Source organism: Balearica regulorum, chromosome 14, assembly GCF_011004875.1.
Source record: "Balearica regulorum gibbericeps isolate bBalReg1 chromosome 14, bBalReg1.pri, whole genome shotgun sequence".
NCBI classification, from domain to species: Eukaryota; Metazoa; Chordata; class Aves; order Gruiformes; family Gruidae; genus Balearica; species Balearica regulorum.
Window position 1 is genome coordinate 3,873,507 of NC_046197.1, and position 21,272 is coordinate 3,894,778.

At 43.5% G+C, this 21,272-nt stretch overlaps 1 protein-coding gene across 5 annotated transcripts in view; it reads right to left on the reverse strand.

Annotated features, from left to right (window-relative positions):
• KCNIP1 (potassium voltage-gated channel interacting protein 1) overlaps nucleotides 1-21,272 on the reverse strand; it is a 443,945-nt gene that overhangs the window by 216,326 nt on the left and 206,347 nt on the right. For 2 of the 5 annotated variants that reach the window (XM_075766510.1, XM_075766515.1), the window contains exon 1: nucleotides 17,596-17,658. The exons of the other annotated variants lie outside the window; for them this stretch is intronic. The gene's annotated coding sequence lies outside the window, so the exon portion shown is untranslated. Of the gene's footprint in view, nucleotides 1-17,595; nucleotides 17,659-21,272 lie in introns of those variants that run through there. 5 annotated transcript variants of the gene reach the window in all.

The following is a 21,272-nucleotide window of genomic DNA, read 5'->3' on the forward strand; positions in this document are numbered from 1 at the left end:
TTATATTTTCATAGTAGTTATGCAACACACTACATGAGAAAAGAAAGGTGCACGAGACATACTCACTTGCACTGGCACTGAGAACAGCGTGAATATTGATCACATTAAATAACAACTGTGGCAGTCTTAAAAATGACTGCATAGGTGGAATAAACATTAAATAAATAAAACATAAAGAGAAATTCAAGCTCTTACTTTCCAGACTTGAGCTCAAACATTCAGATTGCTCCCCGCGTTCCTCTCCTTCCCCCTCGCCCCCATGCTAACAGCCTACGTCTTAGGGTAATTTTATTCAGTAGATCTTGGATTAATATTGAGTTAATACTGTCCTATAGAAGAAAAGAATTGCAAATGAAAGGAGAGATCCCCTTCACCTTCTGTGATCATCCTAAGGATCCAACCATGACTTAGGATCCAATATAAAGCAGCAAGTTCTATTTGGACACAACATTGAAAAAGCTTAATGGAATGAAAAACAACAAACCCCCCAAAACCGCAAACTAATAAACCAAAGGATTTATTTCCTTGGTAAACAGAGGAAAGTTAATAATTGGCATAGCTTGAAAAGAACCCAACCGTTTCATACTTTGCCATCACATCCTTGCTGTGCTAACTCAGTAGAGGACGTAATAAAAGAGATGGAATAACAGTATGAGTAACATACATGAGCTACGTGTTTTGAAATCTCAACTGGTTATGGTCTCAAATAGATCATCTGTATTTCCCAGTTACCTTGATTTGTTTGGAATTTATCTGTGAGACTACCTAAGCAGGGTGTATAGTGCAGCAAAAATGAACGGGGCATCTCCTCGGTCCCTGGAGCACCGACACCTCTAACTTGCCAGCACGTGCCAATGACTTGGCACAGATTTCTTTACAGAAACATTTTTTAAACAAGAACAGATGATATTTGCCTCTGGAAGTTACAAATACATTGGGGCTTTTTTAGAGGTGTGTTTGAACCAGTGTGAGGACAATTCCTGGTTATGTGCTAGGGGACATTTATGGACAGACAGGCTGAAACTCTAACGAACCGTCTACTCTATTGTTGGAGGATTGCTTTCAGCAAGTGGAAAGAAACAATCTTTAGAAAGGTACTTTTAACACATTAATTCATATTGAACTCTGCTTAGCACGGTGCCCCAGTAAGAAGCAATCTCTGATCAACTGACTGTAACCCACAACGTACAACAAAAACGGCCCAGCAGCACCATTGCCCCCGCACAGGACGGAGGCACGGTCTGTCCCTAAGAGTACAACTGGACAAGCTGATACACGAACTTCAATCAAAGTAGTTTTTGGAAGTTCTGGGTTAATTTCCTTGGTTTGTCTGCATTAGCTTGCATTTTATATCAGGCTGCTTCTCAATGCAACCCAACTGCTCTCCTATGGAAAGGGAGCCCAAGATCCTCCTGAGATAAAACTATGGTTAGAAACAGGAGTTCACACCTATGTTTGTTATTTTCATCCTAAATTTGATTCCAAACCTCAAACAATGAATTAACAATCGTATTATTACTTTATTTATTACCTCAGAAAGGAACAGTTTTGATCAAGTACAGCCTATTCTTTTTAGATGTTACAAAGCAATTTAATTCATTTATAAAGGATTTCAAACTGTCAGTACCAGATCTAACATTATAATCGCAGACTTGAAAAAGACAGATGACATCACTTGTCCCCCACCAAATGTGCATACATTATTGATTATTCCAAAGCCTCATGAATAGGGTAATTTGTAATCATTAAAAATTAAAGAGAATGCTGCTGAATGGAAAACAAGAAGGGCAAATTTTGCTCTTGGCTCTATTGCTATTCCCCTGCAGTGGAACTGGAACTGTTTTATCGCATAATAAGAGAAAGAGAAATAAGGAACGTTGTCCCTCTGCAGGCAGACAACTGCTCAGAGCCGTTCAGGTGGTACAGCCCAAAGAGAAACCACAGGGGCAAAGGACGTGTCAAGCCCTACTAGAAGACCCACTGCAATGCAGCATCCTGTGCTCAAAGCACTAAGACTTAGAGCAGGTCCACAAGCTGCTCCGTGTCGGTTGGTGGCCCTCCTCTACCATCTCCCCTTCTACCTTCTAAAGATAAAACAGAGCCACCACCATACAGGACGTCTACGGTCTGTGGTCACCAAGGAAGTTTATCCTATAGTCACAGCATTAACTGCTGAGGTCCTTTATTATTTCCAAGCAAATTTTTGCTCAGTAGCAATTGAAGTGTTTGGGAAAATAAATACCATTTTCACAATCATTCCTGGCAATATTTCCTAAGGGCGTCGTGGTTCTCCAACACAGACAGTCAAACCTTCCCTGTGGCTGTCTCCACCTGCCTGTGAACACAGCGGCTGCTGTACCAGCCATTACAAACTCCATAAGTTATGTAGGTCCTGGGAATAATTAATTTTAAATTCTCTCTTTGTAGAACAAAACTGTGGCAAGGACCTGAAATCACAATCACATTATCCAGCTATTTGTGAGGCTGTCCCATTAATGAAACACACGTCCCGCTGGAAATGGTACCAGCTCAAGAAAAGGCTTTTAACTGACATTTAAATGTCAAGCTACTATGTTAAATGTTCTGGGCATTTCATTGCTCAGCCCAGGAGAAGTATGAACAACATCAAACGCTCCTTAATAATCAACCACATTAAAAGTTGATGGGCTTTCTTTGGCACCTGGAAATACAACTACAGATGATGTGTTTCACTGAGGCTGATGGATACCTACCTGATTCAGCTGCACAAAAGCAAATCAAACACATCTTCAGTAGGCCACAGGGAATCTATCAAAATAATTATTTCAAGGATAACAAATTTATACTTTCTGAAAAAGTCCTGTTCCCAGAATCATAGTGATTCTTTTTGCTTTACTTACTGTGAGCCTGCCCTTATCCTACTGGTATCCTACTGGAGCCATAAGGGCTAAAACAAAGTAAAAACTTGCTCTGTCATTTTAAGAGAGAGTAGTAACTCATGGTCCACAGCTGTGTGTTTGCCCAGAAGACTGTCAGTAGTACTACTGCATTCACAATCTACACTTATCTGAAATGATCCATTAGCCTTGTACACGTAATTCAGAAAGGGTACTAGCAATAATCTCTCTGAATTAAAGTAATACACTGCAGTCCAATGAATTCTTTAAAAGGCAGAAGAGGAATTGGTCACCCTTGGCAAAGCCAAGAACATGTCTTTCAAAGCTGCAAAATAGGCTAAATAAAGTTAAGAGTAGATAACAGATGTAAAGTGCCAAAGCCACCAAGGGAGTAATGAAAGACTGAGATATTCAGAATATTTGATGCTCCCAAACCCATTTCCAGAGAGCCTGCCATGGCTGTTAGAGAACGGATCCCAATAGCAGTCATACACATAGTATTTGCCATATTTGTTAGCATTTGTTAATATTGCACAGACATTTCTAGCAGTGTATGTAGTGTGTCAAACTTTAATTTTCATTAGTCAGAGTTGCGTTACCATAACTACCGGCCAAAAATATGAATTTCCTGAGCTCACCTAGCTCTCCCTTGCTACAGGAGGCTTTAATAATGCAGCCACCAGTGTGGGAGATGGAGAATCAGTTCCACAAAGGACAGGCTGCGCAGCATTGATCTCTGCTAACTCTCCCCTTGGAGAAAGGCTACCAGTATCAGGGGACATCATAGGCAAACAACCGTCAGCAAGTTTGCACTCCTCTAATTACCCTCTGATGCCTTCTGATGAGGTGGTTAGCACCTAAGAAATAATCCTGCTTCTTTGCCGATGCCTCTTTGGCTGGACAGCTGCAGTGATAGAGGACAGAGAAACACATCAAGGTCCACAGCCAGCCCAGACACCCGTTTGTGCAGGGCAGTGGCTGTGACACCAAACACCTTTCCTTCTTCCCCCCATTCTGATGCCTGCAGTCTCAACCAGGTCTATAGTCTTTCATTAAAAACATATTAACAAATACCAAAGATCGGGATGTTATCTGAGAAAGCAAGCTGGTTTTTCCCTGCCCATCCCCAGGAGTACAAAGAATAATGAAAATATCGAATCTTATTAAGACATTTAATCTTCTTAATCTTCACCACTATGCAAATGTGACTCCTTTCAAATTAACAAGAGCCATATATGCATACGTTATTGTGTGAGGGCCTATATGAAGATTACATAGTGATTAAAGAAGTCAGACTTGTTTGAAAAAGGGCTGAACTGATATTAAGAATTATAAAAAGATGTAACAAATGTCTTGGTACCAAGGAGTTGACAGTTCTTCCAGCAACATGCTCATCTCAGAAATGGCAGAGGTGCTGAATTTAAAAACTGCCTCCAGTATTGCCACTGATAAATGATCATATCATGATGAGCACTGAACCATGCATCACTGGGGATGTGAACTGGATGCATTCACTGCTCCTTTCAAGAACCAAATGACTAATTTCTATATATTGTATAGGATTGAAAAGTTATGGAGTGGTCTTTATGGTAGAGATCATGTGGCTCCTGGGATTCATTAAACTATCCTTGCATTATAACACAGCTAAGTAGCAGCACAAGCCAAGAAATTCAGCAAATTTTCCATGGAGTTTCTGTCAATAGCAGGACTTGGCAGTTGTCACGTGAGTTAATGAAATTTGTGGCTGGGGCAGAGAGAATCACACGGCTGCCATCAGCCATCATCTCAGTTTTGACAAGTGGAGCAGGATTACTATTTTGTACCTGTGCCCAAGCGCATAATTAAGCTGTAATTTTAATGATTACAGCTGATATTATAGGGCAGAAGATTTATGTAATCCAAACACATCACTAGCTTTCTATGTTCTGGCTTTCTTATGAAAATATCCTATATGGAAAGCTACGTGTGGTCATTTACGTCTCTGCTGTGAACTCACCTACAAAGACCCCACATTAACACTTGCAGCACTCTTGCAGACTTGTCTTAAGACCCAGCTGGTGCCTTGACTTTTTTTAACCTGAGCAGTAGAATAAATCGGTCCTGCCCTCCTTCCGCCCCTGGCTGTCCGGCCCAAGGACGCTAATGAGGAGCTCCTCCGTACATGGAGTGAAAGGACAGGGCGATGCACTGAACCTTCAAGCCCTTTGCCAGCTTGGGACCAGGGTCGCTCCCACGAGGAGCTGGCAGAGGACGAGCATTGCCCCCGTGTAGAAACAGGAAAGAAGAGAGGTGGAAGTACAGGTGCATTTTGCAGGTACTGCGGAATATGTGCCTGGGGGTGCATTTGCTGCTTTATATATTCAAGGTTTAGAGGAAAAATGGGCTCTGCAGAACAATATTGCGCTCAGCCCCAACAGCTGCAGCAGCTGGAGTAAGAGGAGCAGGACCTTTGTGTCAATTATGCTGTTGGGGATTCATTTTTCTACAGATTAGGGCCAATGTGGCATGTAAGCCCTCGATACTGTGACTGCTACCTTCTTGCTCTTAGCTGACTTTCTATTAAAATCACCACATTACATTTCAAATCTGTGCTCAGTGTAGCACAGAAATAGCTAACACGGCAGGAGCTAAAGATTTCCCTGCCTGCAGGATGCCTTTCTGTGTTTTGTGCAATAATTCACGTTCCTCTCTCTAAAATCTCGGTCAAGAAAAGTATGTAAAAGGCGGCGGCACAGACCCCTTCTCCCGATGCTGCCTGGTAGACCCCTGATCTGTGCGCGGCCCCTCTGAACGGAGTGCGGAGCCGTTCAGGCAGGAGCACGCCGCATCCCTTCCTCACCACCTAAACCAGGTGGGAAGTGGGCATTGCCAGACCTGATAAATAAATTCAGTAAAAGTCAGAGATGCTCCTGTTAATAATAGTTTCTTCTTCCCTTGGTCAGCTTAATTTTCATCACGCTCATTTTCTTGATGCTTATTAGCACTCTTACTTCTTTTCACAGGAAGAAGTTTGCTCTTAAATGGCAGTTAGAGACTCAAATTTCCCCAAATTGCCTTCTAACATGGCTATGTTGATGCCTTACATAGGGACCACCTTTCTCTATTTGATTCCACAACAATAAAATGACCCTACCGAGATGCTTTATTGTTGGCTACTATATTTATGATGATAGTCTTGTTAGAGACAGCGCTGGTGCTGAATCACCACTGGCTGTTGGAAATTTCTCATCTTTTAGAATGAATGCCTTTGAATGGCATTGGAAAGTCCTGTTCAAAACATGAAAAAGAAGCCCCATCCTTTTAAGAAAGGGCAACCCACATTCTTCCTTTGTTTATCTATTCAGGACTACTTCAGAACTAATTAATTCAGGACTAACATAGCGTGACAGAGTAAACAGGATCTAAAAAGTTACAAAATCAAAAGAAACAGTTTGCTTAACACTAGTGTATATATTTTAAAAAAATAAAGATATAAATCAGTCCCAGTATTGACTGCATACATCTTTCTTAGATTCTAAAAACTATGTGTCTTTCATTATAGAAATGCAGTGGCAGGCACTAATATTTCAGGCTTTAACTAGCTTACACATAACGGGATTTGATAATAACCTTCTGTATCCAGGCAATAAGGCTGTGATGTAGAAGCATAACAGCAAGCTGGTAATACAACGTTTTTACTCTCATGAAGTCACAATTTCAGTTGACAATACCAACTGCAGAATACCTATTATGATTTTAGTATTTTAACAGAACATTTTAATTAATGGTTAAAAAGCAACTCTAGCACCATAGGCACTCAAACTTCAGATGCAGGGAGCACTTAGTTTCTGCCAAAGCCAACAACGCCTGAGTTCTGTCAGCAGAACTTAGAGCTATTAAAATTTGACCACAAGTATCTTAAATGTTATATTCCCCTAAATATCACCTATGAATTTTTTTCCTTCTAACTTTACAAAATACGTTGATTGAAACTAATTGTAAATATCCTGTCCAGCGCATATGGTAAAGAGACCTGATGCAAGCCCTGAGAAGTAATCATATTATACTTGTAATCAGAGCAGAAAACATTTAAGGTATCTTGGTAAGTCCAGTACCAGTTTTGTAGCTACAGTGTTCTTGTCCTTGGTTGAATTTTGCTTATTTCTGTCTCCAGGAATGGGAAGAAAAATTATTGACTGCACAATGCGCTGTCTCTGTTTACCCAGTTATGTATCTGTTGCTCCAGATTCTGCACAATCGGTAATCTTCTGGTAACATAAGACCAGAGCACAGTATGCAGAACAGAACAGAAAAGCTTCTCACTGTGTGGGCAACAGGTCACTGGCTGAGACATCTTTAAATGCACGGGAAAAGATCAGGCCACCAACAGTGGACATGACTCTGCACTCTGCCTAAGCTCCATTAGATGTAAGGATGATATTATGGAAAAAGGGGAAGAATTGATTTTTATACTATTTTTGTGTTAGCACAGTGTAGGTTTCCTCCATCACCGGTGCGGCCAGCTCTCAGGTAGGGCTGGTCAGCTGCAGTGTTGCCCTACAGCATGACACACGTGATGGGGAAAATCGGTCTGTCGAGGCTCAGCCCCTATTCTTTGGCTGCATGTTCCCACCTTGGAAATATCCACCTTTTCAGTCTTCAGACATTGCAAATGACCAGAAAGAAAAACAGGCCTGAGTTGCTCTAGAAACGAGCCTTCCAGGAGATACCCGTCTCTGTGCGCCTCCCTGTCGCCCCTCCGTAACAACTGCACGTTCCAGCTCAGTCCAACCAACTTGATCTGCTGGTGGGGAAAACAGGAGAAGAGCCTCAAGGACAGTTAAACTCCTACAGGTGCCATGAAAACAGGTAATATATGAGCAGCAGCCAGAGGAGAAACTTCCTACAAGTACTTTGACAGAAAGAGCAGTTCCAGCATCAGAAACCATTAGAGACTTTGTGTGAGAAACACATAGTACAAATATTGCGGCCAAAAGCAGAGCTCTGTTCGTACCAGCCCCTGCAGCGCACAGCCCAAGCAGCTTTTTAACCTGGGGCAGGGTGGTGTGGCTGTCAGGCACACAGCAATGCCACCGCTCCTGAGGGCCAGCTCCTGCCTTGCCACCAGCCCCTCCATTGTGCTGGCCCTAGCCTTTGTGCAGATGGATCCTGCCTCTCTTCAGGAACATGCGGACACGCAACCAAGCTAAGTTTTAACGTAGAAGACCGTTATAGAGAAGAGGTGGAAAAAATTACTGCTGCTGCTTTGGCTCCAGACTAAGAATTATAGGGACTACTGGAGGTAAATAACACTCATCTGTACTTAGGCTTTGGTTTTCAGTCAATCCCATTTAAATTTTTAAGGCACCCTGAGCTGCACTGCAGAGTTAATGAATTCGGCAGATAACAATACCGGCATGAAAAGCTAAACTCAAAGCACACATCTCCGTTTTAGCCTGATCAATGGTAATTGCGTTCCTCAGGAGCCAGAGCCTTTTGCACACGCAAATCTCCCACTACTCTTAGTGCAGAAGCGCTGCCTGCGATGGGGCTGCAGGTCCCAGCTTCCAGCTCAGGAGAGTAAGGTACAACGGGACAGTGGGGCTGGGTGGGCTGCTAGCACTGACAGAGGAGCTGAAATGACACGTGTTTGGGGAGCAAAGACAACCCAAGTGGTAAAAGCCACTCCAGTGCTGTTCAGCGGAGAGCAGAGCTTTCTCATGGGCTGAAGGCATCCTAGCTTCTCTGGGTGCAACACAAACACGGGACTTGGCTGCCACAAGAGGCTACTGCCTCCTCAGATTGTCTCAGACTCCCTAATGAGCTCTAAAAACTAATAAGGCTAATGACCAAGACTATTAAGAAGCTAATGATTAATCTGAATTATCAACAAGGTAAGTCAGGAGCTTGGCATTAGAAGATGAAGCAGCTTGCGAGATGGACACTGATAAACTGACTTTCTGCACACCCCTGCACTACCATGTCTGCACATAACCCCATTTGAAGTTCACAAGAAAGTCACTATTTTCTGACATTAACATTTTTAAAGCTTTCAGAAATAATTGAAATTAATTTCTTGAGTTCACTGCACTAGGAGGTGAAGGAGATCCTTGATGTACTGCTTACTTGGTAGAAGTTGTCACAGTTCCATGGGACTGTGCTCATCTCAATGAAACTCTGACAGTTGCCAGCAGTTGCCTATATTTCCCTTTGACCCCAAAATCAAAAACCGGAGAAGGACTGAAACGCTCTGGAAATTTTGCTGGAAGAGCAAGTGGGTACCGGTTACAAAAATTCGAGCTTTTCTTTCCTGTTGAGCTCAGGGCATCTGAAAAGCTGGAGTGCCTGGCAGGCCTCTCCATCAGGCAGCACCTACTCTGCGTGTAAAGATTCAGTTTTCTTTTCACCTCAGTTTAAAAAAACCACGCAAGCTTCCTGCAGGCAGACTTAGTAACCGAGGCCTTGATTCATGCCATGGAAACTTCAAATGTTAACAGAGAGGCTTGCTTAGCATTACTGCCTATTGAAGGCTGGTGTGTTACGTCTTGTCATTCCTTTCTGCCTGGAATCCACTATAATTTCTTGCCTGTTTAACTGTACTCAAAGCACCTCTTCTGATTCAGCACCCGATCTCTGTACGCACAGTCACTAAGCAAACCGCTTATCTTAACCACAAACACTGGGAATGATGTTCCCTTCCGCTGCCTGGGACTGGTGCAAGTCAAATTTATCCTACAGGCGGATTTAGAGGATGAGGAACGAGATCCAGAGCTTCATAGCATCTCCCTCCCTGCTCCGAGGCTGGGAAAGCAGAGCCAAGCTGGGCTCACCTTCCCATTCGGGGACGGACGTGCTCCACACGACGTGGCCTCTCCCTGCTGACCCTGTGGCACAGATCCCTGGCAGAGCTGGCTCGCATTTTGGTGAGGAACTTGAGGTGGGCAGGCAACTGGGAAAGTTTGAGTCATTAACATAATATCATTAACAACCTGTGCAACAAAGTCAGGAAAACAATGTTAGCAGTTCAAGTTCTTACAAAAATTCAGTCTTAATATTTTTAACTGCAGACGCAAGGGGTCTCAGATTAGTGCAAAGATGTGACTGTATGTGGCTGTTATCAGAATGAAAGCTCAAATTCTCTCCTGTGATAAGAGATCACTGACAATCAAGCAACTTTTGTTCTATACATTGATAAATCCTGGGTTACCACACCAAGCTGCCCCCAATGGGTCTGAGATCCGAAACCAAACCCTCCCTAGGGAGTTCTCAGAGTTTAACAACATTCACTGCAAATCATCAGTTCATCTCATTACCCTGTTAATTGTTCAAAAGAATTCAGAAAGAAGTGATAGGTGTAGAAGAAGGGTGCTGTATCGGACTGTTGTACTCCAAAACACAGAGAGAGAGAACTATTCCTGACACAGTGCGTGTGTCTGCTCTTTCAGCATTTGTGTAATTATAGTCGAGTCTTTTGAACATTCAATGCATCTCACAGAAAATGAGACATCCACATATTGTGGCTTAATGAAAAGAACTGAAGGAAATGTACCAAATTATTGGTTAACAGGCAGCTGCTTCATAAATGCTTTCTCCCATCTGTTTTCTCCTTCTCCTTATATCAGCTCATTCAGCCTAATGCCTATAAAATGCTGAGCCCAATGTTTCAGGGCTTCTCCAAACTCTCCTGTCAGTGCTCACAGGTGGCTTCAGCAACCGTGGTTGGATTTGGCAGCTCCCACTGCTGCACGCGCCCCAGCACGGCCAGGAAACACGTCCTCTCGTGAAAACACACCCCATCGTGCAGGGACAACTAACGCTGCAGTCAATGCCAAATAATAACAGTTTAAAATCTATGTTTTATTTTAGTTAATTCGGATCCCAATGCTAACAAACATGTCAATGCAGGGTTGAGTTCTCCCACCTTTCTCTTAAGGTCCCTCATTTCCATGGAGCCACTGAGTGATTAGATAGAGCTGCGTTAAGTAAATGTCTCATTCACGAATGTCTCGCACAAGTCTGCTCCTGGGAGAGCCATTCGACTAAATACTTTGTTTTGCAGACCGATAACATACAGAAGATTCCCAGCAGCACAGCTGGAGCAGGTCCTCCTGCGAGACCTCAGACACTAGCCACCAGCGGGGGATTACTGCTGGACTTCGAGGATTAATGATCTGATCCAACATGACCTCTTCATTTGCAGCTTTTTGAGCAACATGAGCAGCAGCAAATGGACGCGGCACGTGACGTGTCCCAACCCGCACAAAAGATCTGCCATGGAAGCCCTCGTACGTGAGCACCTTGGTGGTGAGGGGTCTGGGCTGAGGCTGTCTGGGAAACAAGCATGCTCCACGACTGCTTTGCTCTCAAATTGTTGCTTGTCTCCGCTCACACCATCTACCTGCTGCCACACGTGGTATCAAGATCAACAAATGTTGATAAGGGCTAAGTTTGCTCAGCCACAGGGATGTCAGAGGGACCAGTGGATGGTAGCTATGTTGGGTAAAATCTTTTCTGATGTCAAGAAGATTCTTAAAAATCACACCCAGGCAGGCAGCACGTTGCCTAAGGAGGGGAAGAGGCTTTCCTTTTCTGGCCGTGCTCTACCTCTCACACGCAGGGCTACATCCTGTCCCACTGATCCGGCTTAATCCAACATAAGAGCAGACAATGGAAATCAAATCCTCCCGGCTCCCCGAGGAGCACGCGGGAGCAGGTGTTTGCAGAAGCGTGAGCAGTGAAAGCCATCAGCCAACTCCCGTGCTCCCTGCTGTGGAGCTCAGCTCAGTAATCTGGATAATATCGACACTAATTCCTTCCTAATTTACCAAGCTAGCAAACCTCCAGAAGCAAACAGGTGTGTGTACTTGTTTGATTTTTTTTTTTCCCCCTAGCAAAAAGAGTGATTAAATTTCTCTTCATTCCAACTAGAGCTGCTGTCATAAAATATTCAGCTCAAGCCATCCAGTTCCACATTATAATTACCTGCCAAAAATTGCTAACAGATCTGCTTCTGCCATCAACATGAAGCTGGCTAATCCTCTGGGAACCTCTTTTTAATTAAACACCTAATACAGTATGATAAACATTGAAAATATGCACTGCTCCTCTATTAAGTATGTGGCTTGATTTCTGAAGTGCACCTAATCAATTCAAGTGTAATATTTACTGTGGCAGCAAATCTTTAGGGCTTAATATTTCAGGTAAAGGTTGTTTTAGTGATTCTATTAGGAGAAGGAATGAGTGAGTGCAAATAAAACACAAAAATCCCAATTCAGCTTGATTGTTTACTCCAACTTTGGATTTCCCTTCTCAGCCGCTCGCACTGACCAAGCACACAAGTTCAGTGTGCTCAGCTCCGGGCCTTTCCTTTCCCCTCCTGGTCTGGATTGGTAGTTTTAAGTGGTAACGTCCACCTCATCTGTAAACACACCTTCCACCCCTTGCACAACACAGCAAGGGCTGTGAATATCTCAGGTAAAGCAAATTAACATTTGTTAAGCTCTGACTCTGTAGCATCCCCATCTCTTCTTTTCTTCGGTCCACCTCCATCTCCCAAAGTACATCAGAAGAGCTTCATAAATATTTTGACTGCAGGGATTTTACTAAGTCAGTTGCTGGAAACTGTTGTTTGCGATACGTAGGGGTGCACGCAGGTTCAAGGGTACAGTGCCAAGAGCATCACCCTTGGTGTCTGGCTGAGTGGGGATGTAAGGAGCCAGACCTGCCTCACCTCCCAAAGCAAGATGTGAGCACAGTCCTAGGGAGGTCCTCTCCACAGGCATTCCTGGCACTATTTCTGAATCCAAAAGTCCCAGGAAGAAACCAGAGAGAAAGGATTTTAAGGATCAACCACCACCACCACCAATGACAAGGGATAGCTACCACAATTAAGACAGATCATCTATAAGAGTTGTTATAGGAAACTCTTGTTTTCTGGTGAAGAACGCAGCCCAGTGCAAAGTCATGAATTATTTAAAAGCCATGCAAGCCAATCTGGTTATTGCTACAGTAAGGATTTGAACAAATAGCAATGTTACAGAAACTCCCTGTGTTTTGAAGGCAATTCACCCAGTGTAATAAAACCTCCTTTTGAATGGAGAGGACATACAGCCCAGGCATACTGATCTGTGCTCCTTGAAAAGAGGCACGTTCACGGCTGTGAATGTGTTACTGGAAGTCTTAAGGCTCTGAGATAGATGGGGTGAGATTAACACTCCTCCTCTGATTGGGAAACCCAGCTCCCAGCCCAGAGATGGAATTAGATATTTGCCACACGCAAGCTGATTTCACAAACCATATTTCCCCCAAAGTTTCGTAATCAAACTTTTCACGCACCAGCAGACAGGGAAACAAAGGAGGTTGAGAAATCCCTTTACTCTCAGCTACTCCAGAGCTTTATGAATTGTGACAAAAGCAAGTGCTCCTTTTGCCAGAATAGCAAATTTCCAGGGCTTAAGCCGTAGCTGCAATGTCCTCTCTGGAAGAGGATGTTTAGTTATAACGTTGCATACACTCATGTAATAAGCAAGATCTTTTTTTACTCATCTGGAAGAATGAGTTGCAGAAACAAATCAAGCTGTCAGGGAAGTGAGGATACCTCTCCTCTGCCAATAGGTAAAGCCCCTTATTTCTGATTCAGTTCACAGGTGCATTCATGCATCTGTCACTGAAATCAATGAGACTTGAACTTATAGATCCCAGTGTAAATTTATGGATTGAAATGGTTCTGAGAAAGCATTAGAATACCATGAGGCCAAAGGCTGTCTGAAATCACATTCACATGTTTTTCTGTAACCACATTCAGTAGCAAACATAGCCAGCGTCTCTAAGCCAGGACAAATAAAAGTACCCAATAAAAAATAAAAGAAAAAGAAAATGTCAAGGGAAAATATATTAGAATGGCATTTACATGCATTCCCTCTAATCCAGATTTCAACTTTTGCACAATTTCTCTTAAGTGAGACCAAGACAAGCTGACTAGCAATCAAAAGGCGCCATTGAACGCATTCAATAAAGACCATCTCAGCTCCTCAGATACAGCCCGTTCACAGATGCTAGAAGCTAAACACCAGAAAGCTTTGCAGAGAGAATCACGTCCATAAATGATACATGACTTAAATTCATACCATGCTTAACAATACGCAAGCGAAAACCAACTGAGAGTCTCTCTGAACTGCCACCCCCACAGGCTCGGCAGTGCAAGAGTTTGAGGTGGGTTTGCAGAAGCCACAGCTACTGACTTTATCTGATATCAGCTCCTGGACCTTACGATTTGGAGGGCAGGGACTCTGCGAGACATCCTCTGCCCGCCAGCCCAACCCTTGCGTCACTGCAGGGGCTGCCATTACTGTCACCTTGGTGCTGGAGAGGGCCGGCGGCGCGGGCAGCAGGATCTCAGCAGCGCGCAGCTTTTAACGTGCAGACACCTGGGACAGGGAGCAAGGCAGGGGCATTAGACCACCTCGTTCCTCCTGTGGTGCAAGGAGGTGGCACTTTCATTCCACCTAAAAACAACGTGAAGAAGGAATTAGCTGCTGCTTCCTGCTCCTTTATTAGAGAGAGAAAGGTGCGAGGCAAACGGTCAAATGTACCCACCAGCCACTGGACTGCAGCGATCTACGGCGAGGAACAAACAGGTCCACAGGCCCCAAAGCATCTCTTAGAAGCCTTTAGCTGCTATTCTCATTTTCTTTTTTCAAACAAAAACTGGTATTTCAGGCAGGCAAAAGAAAGTACTTTTAGGCCTTTTCTATAGATTTTTGTTGAACAAAACTGCTAAATAAATGGATCTGCTTACGCCAATATGGGACCAACCTATGGAGTATGTAATGGATAATCATATTTATACTGGTGTTAACCTGGTTGATCACATTAAACTAAGACTGTGCATCCTATCATTCTGCTTTAACCTCCGCAAGAACCACCGTGCTGTCTCCAGCCAGGACTTCAAAGAGAAACAAAACACCCGTTCAGCTAAGAGTCATGCTGGCTATCTAAAACCATGTAGCATTCAGTAAGAGGGAGAGATGATCTACTAGTCCTCTAAAATCCAGAAAAGCCTTTGTGATTCTTTTTATATTTATGGAAATGAGCACACAGGGAAAATGTAGGTGTAAATAAATCAGTCATCAATTAACAAAAAACCTAGAAGAATTTAGGTCACGAATATAAACTTCCCTGCTCTCCACACACTGAAACCTCTGTTGGGTTCATTTTAAGTTTCAGCAAAACGAAGGGGTGGTTATCTATTTTTCCCAACCCTATCAAATTTCACCAAGTTACCAGTCCAATAAGAACTACTCAAAACTTGCAGAAATTATCCTATTTCCGCATTTGCCATGAGAGACAGCAGGTGTTCCGTGTGCCGTGGCGATCCCCAGGTGCCAGAGTTGCTCCTGATGATTGCTTCTCTGCCACTACGGGAGCTCGTGCTGAACTATAGCAATTTATAACAACCAGGTGTTAGCTGAGGGCAATGACAAAATCCCTTCAAAACCCCATAATAATTCAAAACAGGGTTTCTTACTAATATCTGTACTTTTGGTACTTTTTCAAGCTTTAATGTGAGCAAATTTTCAAGAGGTAAACACAAGGAAAGTCTATATATAGTTTTACCTGAGCCCTTCTCTGCAATTTGTGTTTCTCAAAAAAGGAGAATGGCCAGTGTCTGTGCGGGGGTCAGGCTCACAGAAATAATGTATAAATTATCTACAAATTTATATTCTTGGTTTTGGTCCAGGATTGTGTGCTGCCTTCTCCTGATAAAATAATGCTGACTTTTCCACATTCAAACAACGATCAAGTATTTAAATCTTTTGTCAAAAGCAAAACATTAGCAAAATAAAACAAACCAAACAACTAAATCAAAACAAAACCAGAGGGGAGCAGAACTTCACTATAAACTTTTTCCTTCAGTCAATGTCTTAAAAATAAAGGAGCCCTGGAGGTCTCTGTGCCCCTGCACTCACTTCTTCCCGCTGCAAAGACTCAACGATCTCCAAATAATTTGTGCAATACAGCTATGCTGTTATCAGTTATTCATCCCTGGTCATGATGTGAGAACACGTTTTAAATTGAAATTTTCATCAAATTAATGGGTACTCTACAACTAGGATAAGGGATACACTGGCCTGAGTCCGATCAAAGGCAGTCAAGAAAAAACAGCTGAGATTTTCTAGCAAAGCAGCGCTGGTATCATCCTTGGGTCCTGTGAATAATGCCCTAATTGAGCCTACCCTACCCCCTGGAGATCAGGGGTATACCTACAGCATGACACAACATGCAGACCGTGGGACAAATGCAAATGTGACAAAAGGAGCTCTGGATCCTAAAGCCAAACAATCACACTAGTGTGGAAACTGCTGCCACGGCTGTTAACGACATAGATAATTACTGCTCCTTTGCTCAGGTACAGTGCCCTGCTAACCCCTGCCTTCCCCGTCCTCCCAAACCCACTTTGGATACCTTCGCACTCGGCTCCACAAAGCACTCCAGTTTCCTGTAGTTTTAGGGGAGATGGTTTAACTAGAGACAGGGGCTGCGAGGGGGTGTCTTCCCACCCAACCAGACCAGTTTTCCCAGACACCGAGGGATCGCTGCCAGCCCACTCCTGGCGTTCCAGCGCAGCACGAACGGCACCTGACAGCTGACCCAATGCAACAGAGAACTCCTATTGGACTGTGCCTTCTCGTTAATCACGTTGAAGTGTTCATTATATGGCTTTCATCAACTTAGCTTTTGAGGATGAAACTTTCCTGCTACTCTGGCTTTTGTATCGAGAAAAATTTGCATTGAATCAACTTTAGAAAACAAAAAGCTGTCCCTTGCTTCTCCATGCCAAATCAAGCAAGGAAAAACAAACTTAACCCCCCCCCTCCCCCCAAGCTCTACCACCATAAAGTCCCATATCTGAAATTTTACGGAGAGGGATTCAATGAACTCGCCTCTTCACTGACGTCCCTTAGCTGAACGCTGTAGGGATACACATTTACAAATCAAGCTTTGGTCTCTAAATCGAAAGAGCAGTTGTGACTTCTCCCTGCCTCTGACCTCCACCCAATTTTCTGAGGTGGTACCTCCCAACCAGTACAACTCCATCAGTTCTTCCCGAGGCAATCGTCACACAGACGTGAATGTCAATGTCCCTCGTTTTCTGTTTCTTAGAGGAAGTTAAAAATATGGGGCACTGTACAGATCTTAAGCACCACTCTTCAATCAAGTGAAATATTAAAGCCAAAACTAATTCCGTGGCAGGCAGTAAGCATTGGGGGACCCTGCCTTATCTAATTTGCTGTCATCTGCAGTAATCTCCGCTATTAATATTACCGTGAAGAACATGTCAAAAGCTTAAATTCATCACTTCAGCATGGTCATTCAGGGAATGTGTGCCAGCAGGAATAATTGCTCCTCTTGCTTCCTGAGCCTCTGGTCTGAATATTGAAACCCCAACTGCAGTGCAGCAACCAACATAAAACTAACCACCCAAACGGCTGTGCAAGGTGTACTGCCATCAGAGACTGGTCATAAATACTCAGCAGAGCTTGAGGAATACGTGCGGGTCTAAGTCCTTCCAGGAATATATACTTATCGTCAAATGAGGGATATGGAACTTCTGTGGTTCCCGATCTCAGTACGGCCCCAAGGGGTAGAGACAGACCTCAGTGACGTATAATTTGCCTTTTTTGTTTGTATTAACAAAAACAGTTAGAAGATAAATGGACCAAGGGGTTGTTAAACTCACACAACGTAGTGAATTGCTGCTTCCCTGGGGACGTGTTCTCCGCTAGAGTCACTTGGTGTCACACAACTGGGGAAGAACAAGCAACAAAGAAGGCCCAGGTCAGAGACGATACGGTGGCACAAAACCAGCTAGTTTCGAGGAGGTCTCACTGCCTACAACCTCATGAGACCAAGTCCAGGTCTCACACCAGTTGGCTGGAAGGGTCTCCCTTTGCACACACGCAGTAAAACTGACTCAGTGGTTCAGGAGGAGAAAACTGGGACGGGGATGGAGGGCATTGCAGGCATGGCTGCACAGCAAGCGAAGGCGTACGTTGTGTCAGGGGAGCCATCCCTGCCCTGGCTTTAATCTGGCAACACAGGTAAGGATAACAGCGATGGTAAGGACACAGGTGCCACTGTGTGCTACGAGAGCCTTCGAGGGGCTCCCCCTGACACCTTCCCCCCCCCCATTTCTCGGCTATCGCTGGAGTCATGCTAACAAGACTGTTTCTGCACATCCCACAATAACCTCTATTTGCTCTACAGACATACTGACAGCGTTTCAAATCACAGATTTATGTCTTACCTCACACCTTTCTAAGTATGAAACTCTTGTTTCTATGTATGTTCTGACATCTCCTCCCAGTTAGACCTTCCCTCCCACAAAATATACTTTTTATTTAATCTAATTTAATATTTCTGTCCCTTATTGAATTCCCTGACCTAATAAGATAGTAGTACCTTATAAAGCAGAGGACAGCAATTGGCAGCTACATAATGCTGCTATTATATCAAGGAGAACAGAAACATGGAGAAAATACTTAAAGACGATGAGAAAAATACATCTAAAGCTATTTCTGCAGCAGAGTTGCATATTGTACATCAAAAATCTTGGACAGTATGCCCCATGCTGGGGGGGCAGAGGGAAGACATTTTCCTGGATCAGTCGTAATCAGAAACATCCCCTGCCAACTTGGGCACTAGCGCTGACAGATGGTACGTGATGCTCTTCAGTACTAACATCGCTGGCGCAGGGCTGGAACGAGGGATAGGCAATCCAGTTCAGCATTATTCAGCTGCTTTTGGATATAATCCAAGAGAAATAACCCATTGCTTATCTCATGGAGAAACCACACCACCGTGCACTAACCCTGTCTTTATCACCGTGATTATACAGGGCAAGAAAACCCCCAGCAGAAGCCCAGCTACAATTAATTGACATCTAAAGACCCTCACAAATTGTACTTGATGCTCACTGTCCCCTTAATACCTTTTGCTGTTATTAGCTATGATCACTGATTTATTGCTGTTACTCAGAATAATAAATAGTACAAAGTACTTTATCCCTTCAGCCAGAGCTGGAAACCATTCAAATGTAGTTTTAAGAGATCAGAGCTATGTTGCAGAGTGGCAAAACCCTGATCCGCTGAAAGAAGAGTTGTTGGGAAGGAGGCAGAGGCCCAGCAGTGCCTGGGCAGCCGTTAATCCCGCTGATGGTCAGCTTCCACCACCAACCCCTAATCTTCTCGTTTATTGACAGGCTTGGGCCCTGCTAGAACCAATACAGAGCCTAATCACTAGTCCAGGAAGATCTTAAAGCTTTATACTAAGCAAATGCTGAACTCTCTTATGAGGCACCCAACAAGGTGACCACGGAGCTCTCACACCTGGCTGGACACCACTGCCTACATGTCACAAAGCACAAACACCACTAGAGATTAAGAGAAAGAAAAAAAAAGATGCTTAACAACTATCTGCTATGCTTCAACACATTTTTGAATACAACCATTTAAGACTTTTTAAAAAACTTTTGTTTACCAATTTGGATTAATGACAGATTTTGAAATATAGAGAAATTTTCTGCAGAAATGTCAGTACTGAAGCTCTTCCAACTCCTGGAGCTGACTATGGGTAAGGGTGTAAAAAATTATGGAATAGGCTATGAAGACTTAAAATTGAATATAATTATTTATGAATAAAATTGCCCTCCTAAGCTTCAAGAAGTCCTGTGTTACTGCAGGCCCGCCCAGACATCTTTCCATTGTTCTTCAGAGCCCTGGCCCGTGTGCACCCACTTCTCTCACCGCAGCAGCTGACCACGGCGCCCTGTGCCTGCTGGCTGCGGTGCAGGGAGATGCTCACCACCGTCCGGGGCACAGTGGGATGAGCAAGGTTTGACTTTGACCTACTCTCACCCCACGCCTTGGCACAGGACCCAGTTCTCAGATGTGCTGTCTCTTCACTCATGTGTCCTGGACCAGCTCTAAAAGTGAAGCCACAGAAATACCAGAATTACAGGTGGGTGCCTGACCAGCCGGCGTGGGCCTACAGCCACACGCAGCCCTCACGGGAACTTTGGCACTCCTGAGCGGACACACAAACACCTCACCTTGCCTATTTTGGGAACAGGACCACATGGAGCGGAAGACTTAATGGCACCATCTCCCCATGGGGATCCCACCATTCACAACAGCAACAACAAAGTAGGAAAAATCAAACCAAACCAGAACCCAACCGCATGGTCTGCAGACTGTCAGAGAGAGCCCAGTTTGTGCAAAATGCTTCAAAGTTCTGCACTGGTTTTTTATGGTCTAGGGTTGTTTTTTTTTTTTAGCATTTGGGCTTCAAGCGAATCAGTCAATAATGAGAAGTCAGCACAGAAGACATCAGCTCTTTGCTGATGGAGTCTAATGCTGCCTGATTCATGCATTTATTACGAACATTAAATAATTTAATTTTTTCACTCACTTTTTCATTTTCTGACTTTTCAGCCTAATGAATGTATTAATCTGTTTACCACCAGCAGCAAATAAGAGTTTGTGGGATGATTATTTTTTTTTCTTTTTTATTACTCCATTCCAGTACCCCACACTGCAAAACATTAACCACATCTCTCCCTGACGTTGATTAGGTTCTGAAGTATTTTGATCAATAAACATTATAAGTCTGAATGTATCCAAAGGGATTGGATGGTGAAAGGGGATGAGCGTGGCTAACGCGTGTTACATTCCCTTGAATAAAAAGAAAACAAAGAATAAAAAACCCACAAGGTTGGCTGAACCTTAATATAAGGTGCCTAGTCTTGCACATTTTTCACATCAGACAGGAAAGCTGTTTTTGTGGGTTTGGGGTTTTTTTTGTGGGTTTGGGGTTTTTTAACTTGATAGCATTCAGTAGTATATAGAGCTTAGATTGCTCTTGAGAAAAACGTTTTCTCAAATCCTCTCATAGATACTTTCCCCAGCAGATTTTCAATGACTTTCCTATCTTTATAAAGAAAAAAACCACAAAACTATGAAGCTGAGGCTGATTAAGATACTTTATAGTGTTAGCAGCAGACTCAGAAAATAATCCAGAAATTTTCTGGTTTGGGTTTCTGGTTGTACTACATAGTTCACAAAGAAGGCACCCAAAAAAGACAATCATAAAACCTCCAGAATAAGAGACCTTTCACTAATTAACTAATTGGAGATATTTTTGCTGTTTGCTTGCCATTGGGACAATGTGGACCCGAGTACATCCTTTTCCAGGGTTTCAAGAGGAAGAAAGTATCCCCTCAAAATTATTCCCACCTGAGAAATGAATGCCACATACTCATTGATGGCAGACTAGTTGAGATGAAGGAGCGAGACGATGGATCGGGTGCCTGTCAAGCTCCCTTCTCCCAGACGGGCTGGGCCAGAGAGGCTCCTGCCA